Genomic DNA, 9,145 nt, shown 5'->3' with positions numbered 1-9,145 from the left:
GCCTTCTGAAATTACAATATTGGTGTATAAACTATCAATGTCCATGGTAAATAAAAATGCATTAGGGGGTACGTGGATCTGCTTAATTCTTTCAACAAAATCATATGTGTCTTTGATGTAGCTGGCATGTCTGATCGAGAGAGGATTGAGATAGTGGTCTATGAACTCCAAGATGTATGGATGGACAGAGGTTCGCTACAGGAGACGCCGTCAGCGGGCCCGTGAACCTGCTTGGGACCGGGGTTACGGGAGGTCCGAGGGCTGGATGGACCGTGCACCCTCCTTCCCTTTTCGGAGGGAGACAGTCCCCTTCCCTAACCCTACCCTTTTGTTCCCCCCTTCCCTGTGTTTTCTGTCTGTCCTCCCTGTCTGTCTGTCTGGGCGTGGCTACACTCCCTGGCTCCAGCAGCGCACCTGGCTCTCATTCCACTTATCAAGCTCCTGCAGTATTTCAACCCCAGTCCTCCTCACATTCTTCGCCAGATCGTCAGTTAACCACATGTGGTACATGCGTGCCCAGGATCACACTACCTCCGGGAAACCTGCTGAACGCCACACCCCGCTCTGCTCCTATCTTGCCTAGCATAACTCCCCTCCTCTGTGTTCTCCATTCTGCCCTGTTGGAGCCAACCACCCAGTCCTCTGTTGCACCTTTCAATAAAACCCCTTTGTTACCCCTTCGAACTGTTCCGAGTCTTCCTTTGAGTCCTCAAGTTTTTGCACTATGACAGTACGTTGCTCTGGCATTACGGAGGGCCTTCCTATAAGTTTTAAGACTATCTTGCCAAATTAAACAAGACTTTTCCAGTTTAGTGGAACGCCAATTCCTCTCAAGTTTCCGCGATATTTGCTTTAATTTGCGAGTTTCAGTATTATACCATGGAGCTAACCGTCTTTGTTTTAGTATTTTCTTTCTCTCAGCGAGCCTGCAGCACTATCAACAAGATGATCGATTTGGGAGGGACTGAAATTAGCACAGGAGTCCTCCGTTACTTTGTGACTAGATAATGTATTTAGAGCTGATGGAATCGCATCCTTAAATTTAGCTACAGCACTATCAGACCGACATCTTCACCCATGTGTACACATGTACACAGTGTGATGGAGCATAGTGCAAAGGATGCTGGAAAAAATAAATAAGACCTATGACCTGAGGTAGGTGGATTGGTATACAGTATATACAATATGACATAGTATGAACAGCACTGAAATGGAGAATGGTAAATAAAAAGCGGAAACTAGTAAACAGGTGCGGATTAGAGACAGAGTTACTGGGTTATTGCACAGGAATTGTTCCTGACACTGAGTCAGAAATCAGCTGTTCATTAGAGTGATGGCTTGTGGGAAGAAACTGCTTCTGTCTCTATTGGTTTTGGCGTACAGAGCTCTGTAGCGCCTACCAGAGGGGAGGAGCTGGAACAGGTTGTGTCCAGGGTGAGATGGATCTGCAGTGATGTTTCCTGACTCTGGAAATGTAGTCCTGAATGGAGGGCAGGTTGGCACCGATAATTATTATTTTTTGAGTTCTGACTGTCCGTTGTAGTCTGCTCCTGTCCTTTTTGGTGGCAGATCTGAACCAGACAGTGTTGGAGGTGCAGAGGACAGACTGGATGATGGCTGTGTAGAACTGGATCAGCAGCTCTTAGGCAGGTTGAGCTTCCTGAGCTGACGTAGGAAGTCCATCCTCTGCTGGGCCTTCTTGATGATGGTGTCAGTGTTGGGCTCCCACTTCAGGTCCTGGGATATAGTGGATCCCCGAAACCTGAAGGATTCCACAGCAGACACAGGGCTGTTGAGTATGGTGATGGGGGGCAGAGTGGGGGGGCTCCTCCTGAAGTCCACGGTCATCTCCACAGTTTTGAGCGTGTTAAGCTCCAGGTTGTTCTGACCGCACCAGAGAGCAGCAACCTCCCATCTGTAGGCCGACTCGTCACCGTCCCAGATGAGGCCGATGACCGTTGTGTCGTCAGCGAACTTCAGGAGTTTGACAGATGGGTCTCCTGAGGTGCAGTCGTTGGTGTAGAGGGAGAAGAGCAGTGGGGAGAGCACAACCCCGGGGGGGGGGGGGGGTGCCAGTGCTGATAGTCTGGGTGCTGGATGTGATGTTTCCCAGCCTCACCTGCTGACTCCTGTCAGTCAAGAAGTTTGTGATCCACTGACAGGTGGAGGCTGGCACAGTGAGCTGGGTGAGTTTGGTGCTGAGGATGTCTGGGATGATGGTGTTGAACGCCAAGCTGAAGTCCACGAACAGGATCCTAGCATATGTCCCTGGAGAGTCGATGTGTAGCAGGATGTAATGCAGTCCCAAGTTGACAGCATCATCCACTGACCTGTTAGCCCTGTAGGCAAACTGCAGGGGGTCCAGCAGGGGGCCTGTCATGTCCTTCAGGTGGGCCAACACCAGTCTTTCAAAGGACTTCATGACTACAGATGTCAGGGCGACAGGCCTGTAGTCATTTAGTCCAGAGATTGAGGGTTTTTTGTGACCAGGATGATTGTGGAGCGTTTGAAGCTGGAGGGAACTTCACACAGCTCCAGTGTTTTGTTGAAGATCTGAGTGAAGATGGGGGCCAGCTGGTCTGATGATGAGACACCGTCGGGTCCAGGAGCCTTCCTGATCTTCTGCCTTTGGAAGAGGTGGCTCACGTCCTCTTCACAGATCTTGAGTGCAGGTGAGGGGTCAGAGGGGGAAGGTGACTGTTTGAAGATGGCGTTCGAGTGGGGGAGAGCTGTGACTCTGGGCTTTTCAAACCTACAGTAGAAACACTGTGACATCTGTGCACCAACCTTCGTTTATATAGAAACAGAAGTGAGCTGTCCGGGATGCGCTCGGTGAGCCAGGATTCGGTGAAACAGAGGGCAGCAGATCTGCAGAAGTCCAAGTTAGTTCTGTTGAGGAGCAGCAGTTTGTCCATTTTGTTGGCCAGAGAGTGGACATTCGGCAGGTGGATTGAAGGGAGCGCAGTGCGAAATCCCCGCTGTCTCAACCTAACCAGCGCGCCTGCATATTTTCCCCTGCGCCGTTTCCGAAGGATCCCAAACAGAGCTGCCGGTCCTCCAACTAATAACTCCGGGAAAGTTCCAGGGTCAATAAAGAGCGGTGGAATAGTATGAGCAGTTGAAAGTCCAATGTTTAAGAGCTCTTCTCTGGTAAAAGTTACCAGAGAGGGATGGCAGAAAACAGAGTTAACAAAAACACAAAAAGCACTACGGAGCATAATCCCAAGGCGGCCGTCTGCGGCGCCATCTTGTTCCATTGTCCATCTGTTTGAGTATGTGCTGTTAACCAGTTCACAGGCACTAGAGGCCCCAGACTTAGACTAAGCCCTTTTCAGATAGTGATTTTGCTGTGGTCTGAGAGGGGTTGAGGGGGCTGACTGTGAAAGCTCTGAGAGACACTGGATCTAGATCTGTAATGAAATAATCTACCGTACTACTGCCAAGAACTGAGCTGTAAGTGTAGCGACCCAGAGAGTCCCCTCGTAGCCCGCCGTTGACTCTGTACAGACCCAGAGAGTCCCCTCGTAGCCTGCCGTTGACTCTATACAGGCCCTGCTCTGCTCTTCCACCATGTAGCTATATGAGGCGAGAGCAGAGCAGGGTTAGCATGTGTAATATGTCTTTGAGTTCACCAGAGGGGGGCGGGGCTGTGGCTCTTCTCACCGCTGCAGCATAGTTCAGTCTAATAGGCTGCTGCTCCTGTAGTCTTGGGTCTGCCGTTGGGATGAGGGGGGGTATAGGACCTCCAGGCTGGGGGGCTCTCTGGCTGGGTATCAGAGGCCAGTGTTGTGTTCGCTGTGGGTTGTGATGTTGGTGATGCGGTAGTCTTGGACTCTTGCGTTCACTCGTCACATGGTAGCTGTATGGGCTCCGTCAGCGCAGGAAACGGTATTGATTAGTTCGACTCTCAGCTGTGGGTCTCTGGGTTTGAGTCATTCATTTTTCACGTGACAGCTCGGCTACTGTGGAGAAGGAATGAACTAATCATTCACCAGTCAAACGGGTCCTCGGAGTCTGTCTTCACTCGGCTGAGAGGCAAGTCTATTGTCAGGTAACAGTCACTGGACTGACATTATATATCTATTTTGTTAATTCTGTGACATTTAATTAAGCATAACATTATTACAGGGCAGTGATGTTGTGCTGTAGTTTTAACACAGCCGCACCGTCCTGCTGGTGTTTACAGCTAACAGGTGATGAGAGTTGTTGTGGGCCCACTTCAGCCGGGAGCTGAATTACCTCAGAGGTCGTCTCCTCTCCAAAACAAACAGACCCGGTCATTAAAACGTTAAAACACAGCCGCATAGCAGCGTTAGCATTAGCCCGGTGGTGTTTTTACAGCTAACAGCTGATCCACCTGAGAACGCAATGTAACTTTTACTTTTTATATATCAGCAGAACTGTGCTGTTGTTCACCGCTCCTCACTGGTGAACAACCTGCAGTGTTTGAGAAATTTGTCAAATTTTAATGAGTGTGTTTTATTCATCTAGTGTGTCAAGCTTATTACTTCAATATATTCCCTGTAAATATGATGTTAATATATAGATGGTACTCATGGATAGGCGTTAGGCTGCTGTATGAATGAGCACTTTAGAGATATAGTGATAGTGTGTGTGTGTGTATATATATATATATATATATATATATATATGGCTGGTTTGGTAGTATACTCAGGAAAGATTGTGAAAATGGAAGGATTTAGTAGAGGCTTAATTGAATAGGCTATTGACAACATATTGACTGTGGGAATACCTAAGACTGGCATGTGCATGTGTGTGGGAGAGGGAAAGTATCCGCTACCTCCTGCGTGAGTGGAGCTAATGTTACCCTCTCTTGTTGCCGAGCTAAGCCGGGCCACTTCACGACATGACATGAGTAATTATGTGATTATTGATTATTGTTGTTTTAGGAGTACAAAATTACCCAAATCTGAAGGAGCAAGCTTTCCTCCAAGATTTATCCAGAGTGAAATGGTATCAAATATATTGATAAATAAATTGATGCCTACCACTGATGTGCTGTAGCTTTTCAGCAATATTTCTCAAAGCTTGCAAATAAACATGCCCCCATGAGGAAGTTCAGTATAAAAAAAAACAGAGACAACCCATGGTTTTCTAAAGACATAGCTGACCATCCATGCCAGAAATAATCAATGGTCTATAGCTAGAAAAACAGAGTGCTAACAATTGACGTCTTTTTAGAACTCTTAGAAATCAGTGTACACCTCTCATTAGAAAATGTAAAGCTGAATACTATTTGGCACAAAAATCAATTAATTTGCATGACCATTCGAAATTCTGGAAAACTATTAGAGCACTACAGAATAAGAAAGTTAACAGCTTCCCTCTCCAGTTGAAAATAGGAAATGCTGTTATAACAGAGCAGAGGGACATGTTAAATGCTTTTAATGATCATTTTGAAAATGCAGGACATATCTTTGGGGATACATTTGGTGAAACCCCTCTTGTTCAACATAGTTCCCAGGTAATAAAAAGGTGAAATTCTCCATGGCGAACCCAACTCACAGGAAGCTTGGAACAATTTATTCCTGGCTGAACCTAGATCCCAGCCACTACAAGGGGAAGTGGTTTCTTCTTCTGTTTCTTCTTTGATCTTTGAGCTTGCGCCATTCTTTCAGTCAGATGTTTTGCAGAGCATTGACTCCAAGAAGGCAGCGGGGCCAGATGGACTTGAAGCCACTCACTTACATCTTTAACCTTTCCATTTACAGATACAGTGCCTTTTTCATGGAAACAGGCTTATGTCACACCAATACTGAAAGCTGGGGATCCATTTGACACAAATAATTATAGACCTATCTCAAATCTTTCAGTTTTAGCAAAGGTTTTGGAGATTTTAGTGACTGATCAATTAAAAACTTTTCTGCTTTCACAATATATCCTTAACAACATGCAGTCTGGTTTTAGATCTGGCCACAGTACAGTTTCTGCCTCTTCAAAATTCATTGATACTTTTGATAAAAAGTTATTCTGTATGGCTGTGTTCATTGACCTTGCAAAGGCATTTGATACAGTAGACCATTTCATGTTAATTAAAACATTGTAGAATATTGGTGTTGGGCATAGAGCTGTAAATTGGTTTCACAGCTATCTCTCTGAATGGACGCAAGTTGTAAGGCATGGGGATGTAACATCTGACTTGGGTGTCCTAAAAAAGGGTGTCCCACAAGGATCAGTTCTGGGCCCTTTGTTTTTTTATCATCTACATAAACAATGTCTGCAGTAAGTTTAAACACTCACAGTATGATTTTTATGCGGATGATACCATTATGTATTCTTGTGCCCCTACATCTGAGATTGCCTGTACAAATTTGTAGTTAGACTTTGCGTCATTAAAATCTTTAAAAAAGTTTATATGCAAAGTACATATCATTGAAGATCTAGTGACGGACTACTGTGTAAGGTACCAAGAATGAAGACCGAAGCAGGAAAGGGGAGTCTGTCTTACTATGGCCCTTCGTCTATGGAACTTCAGTCTAGGCTTAAGATTGGCGCGCTAATTTCCTTAGCTGCTTTTAAAAAAAAAAAATTAAAAGAAATCTGACATTCTGACAGACATATGCACTTGTTTTTAATTAGTGGTAGGTAGATCTCTACATTTAGGCCTTATTTTGTTTGTTTATAATTTTAAACTCAGCATTTTTGTTTACGTAAATATTTTATAAACTGTGTAAATCTGTATTGAATTTTTACATAATGTATTGTTTTTCAGCTCATGGTTGAAAAATGTTTTATTTGTGCTATACAGGACTCCCCATAAAAGAGAGTGTCTCAATGGGACATTTCCTGTTTCAAAAATGTATGTGTGTATGTGTCTCTCTCTCTGGTTTTTGATGGTCATGATAGAGAAAACACTAAGACATGAACTAAGGCACAGGACTAGGAACTAAGATAAGAGACAAGACAGATAAGAAACAGGTTTCTGCCTCTTAAAAGGAAGTTTTTCCTTGCCTCTGTCGCCTAGTGCTTGCTCTTGGTGGGAATTGTTGGGCTTCTGTAAATAACATCACAGAGTACGGTCTAGACCTGCTCTTTTATGAAAAGCGCTGTGAGATAACTGTTGTTGTGATTTGGCGCTATATAAATAAAATTGAATTGAATTGAATTGAGGTAAGAAAACTTAAATATGCGAATGAACAAAAGACAAGACCAAGAATAGGGAAACAGAGATGAAGTAAAAAAGGCTTGAGGCAAACAATGGCGCCAGGTCTGGAGCAACGACAATCAAGCAGCAGTTGTGTGGAGAACCGGGGTTGAAGTACTGGCAGAGATTGCTGGCAGGTGTGGCAGGAAGAGGAGGAGGCTGACGAGGTGCAGGTGTGGATCGTCAGTTGGGCTCAGGAGCAGAGAGAGAGGGAGAGAGAACACAAGCAAGGGGAGAGAAGGAGACACAGGCAGGCAGGCCAAAACACAAGGGACAAACAGAATCGCAAGAAAAAAAGGAGAAAGAAACAGGACACTCACCGTCAGCCAGGCTGCCACCACAACAACCATGTGGTGGTAAATGGCCATGACAAAGAGCCTAGAGGAGTACAACTACTAAAGAAATGGCACACTGAAATGAAAAATGTCAAAAGGCTTATGAAGAGGATGAGTAATGACAGTGTTGGTGTGATGTGGTTATTCAAATACATCAGTTACAGCTGTCTTTCTTATAAAACGATGTTGGACAAACAAACAGATTTTCCTTAGTATTTTTCGAGGTGCAATTCCTTTGCAACTTCAACCAACTCTTGTAGGACATTTTTAATCTGTGGGTATAGACAGCAAAAAATCTTCTATACAACTGTCTAGGAAAAGCCTCTAAGGCCAAAGATGGCAATTATCCTGTTCCTCCCGTTAGAAAATCAATTGTCTGCTTTTAACAACCGAGGCAGGAAACATATTTCAGCCAATTTTGTGGTCACACAAGGGTCAACTGCGTTTGTACGTTGTACAAGTAAAACATGTACGTAAAAAACATTTTTTAAACCTTATTTTAGGGCAAAGTCATCAAACTGTTTCTGTGATTTGAAGCAGATATTGATACTGATTCTGTAAATGCAGTTTTTATTTCCCAGTGAAAGTGCGGTTCCGGCACACTCCCCATTCATTTAGATAGGGTCCTGGTCTACATAGTCTGAAATGACAGGCCAGAGGCGTTACCAAGATGGCTACAGAGTGGCAGGACTATAAAGAATTTGGTACAGATTGGATAAATGAACTTAAACTAATGTTATAACTCACATGCATTTCCAGTACAATACATTCCAAAACCCTACCCTTTGGTGTCTTATAAACTTTTTCTCCAGGTCTTTATGAAAAAGGATTCTTGAGAGCCTGTCAAATTCTGTTGGGTATGTCAGTTTCCTGCATTTTCCCTGATTGCACTATTGTGAATGAGACACACAAAAATAATAATTCATTAAGAAGGGTTAGTGTGTGTTGCATGCATGATTTTTTTATATTTAAAAAATACAATCATGCTGGTCAGTAAAATTGTTGAAAATATTTACTTTTTTCAGGTAAATAAAGATTCATGTGATTTTAACTTTGTTTGGAAATGAGGTTTGTATTTATGTATAGAACATCTATCAATAATAATTATTTCACTCACTGGTAGCGGTGAAAATATCGGCAGTTCCTCAGTGCTGCTCTTAGTAGATTCACAACTCTAAACATGTCCAGAATGACAAGAATTAACTTAATAGAATTACTATACGAGACTGCAAGACCAATCTGTGCACCACCTGGATTGCTACGACTCAATGCCACATACATGGATACTGGAATGCATCACCGCTGCTGTTCTGCATAGGCCTGAACCCCCTCAGCCAGATCGGATACCGGTTCCGAAGTGGAACAACCATCAGTCACCTCCTCTACATGGATGACATCAAGCTGTATGCCAGAAATAAGCTAGACATCGACTCACTGATCCACACTACCAGGATCTACAGCAACGACATTCGAATGTCATTCGTTCAAGTGTGGTCGCATGGTATCAAAAAGAGGGAAGATGATCATAACCGAAGGGATTGAACTACCAGAAGGCCACATTGCAGATGTTCAGGACAGCTACAAATACCTTGGGGTACATAAAAGAAACCATGAGGTCTCACCCCAAATCCAGCACCCTGAGACT

This window comes from Micropterus salmoides, unplaced genomic scaffold (assembly GCF_014851395.1).
Source record: "Micropterus salmoides isolate LMB-PRFRI ecotype aquatic unplaced genomic scaffold, ASM1485139v1 Ms_hic_scaffold_10, whole genome shotgun sequence".
Taxonomy (NCBI): Eukaryota; Metazoa; Chordata; class Actinopteri; order Centrarchiformes; family Centrarchidae; genus Micropterus; species Micropterus salmoides.
The sequence above is the reverse complement of the archived record's forward strand: the minus strand, read 5'-3'. Positions refer to the sequence as shown.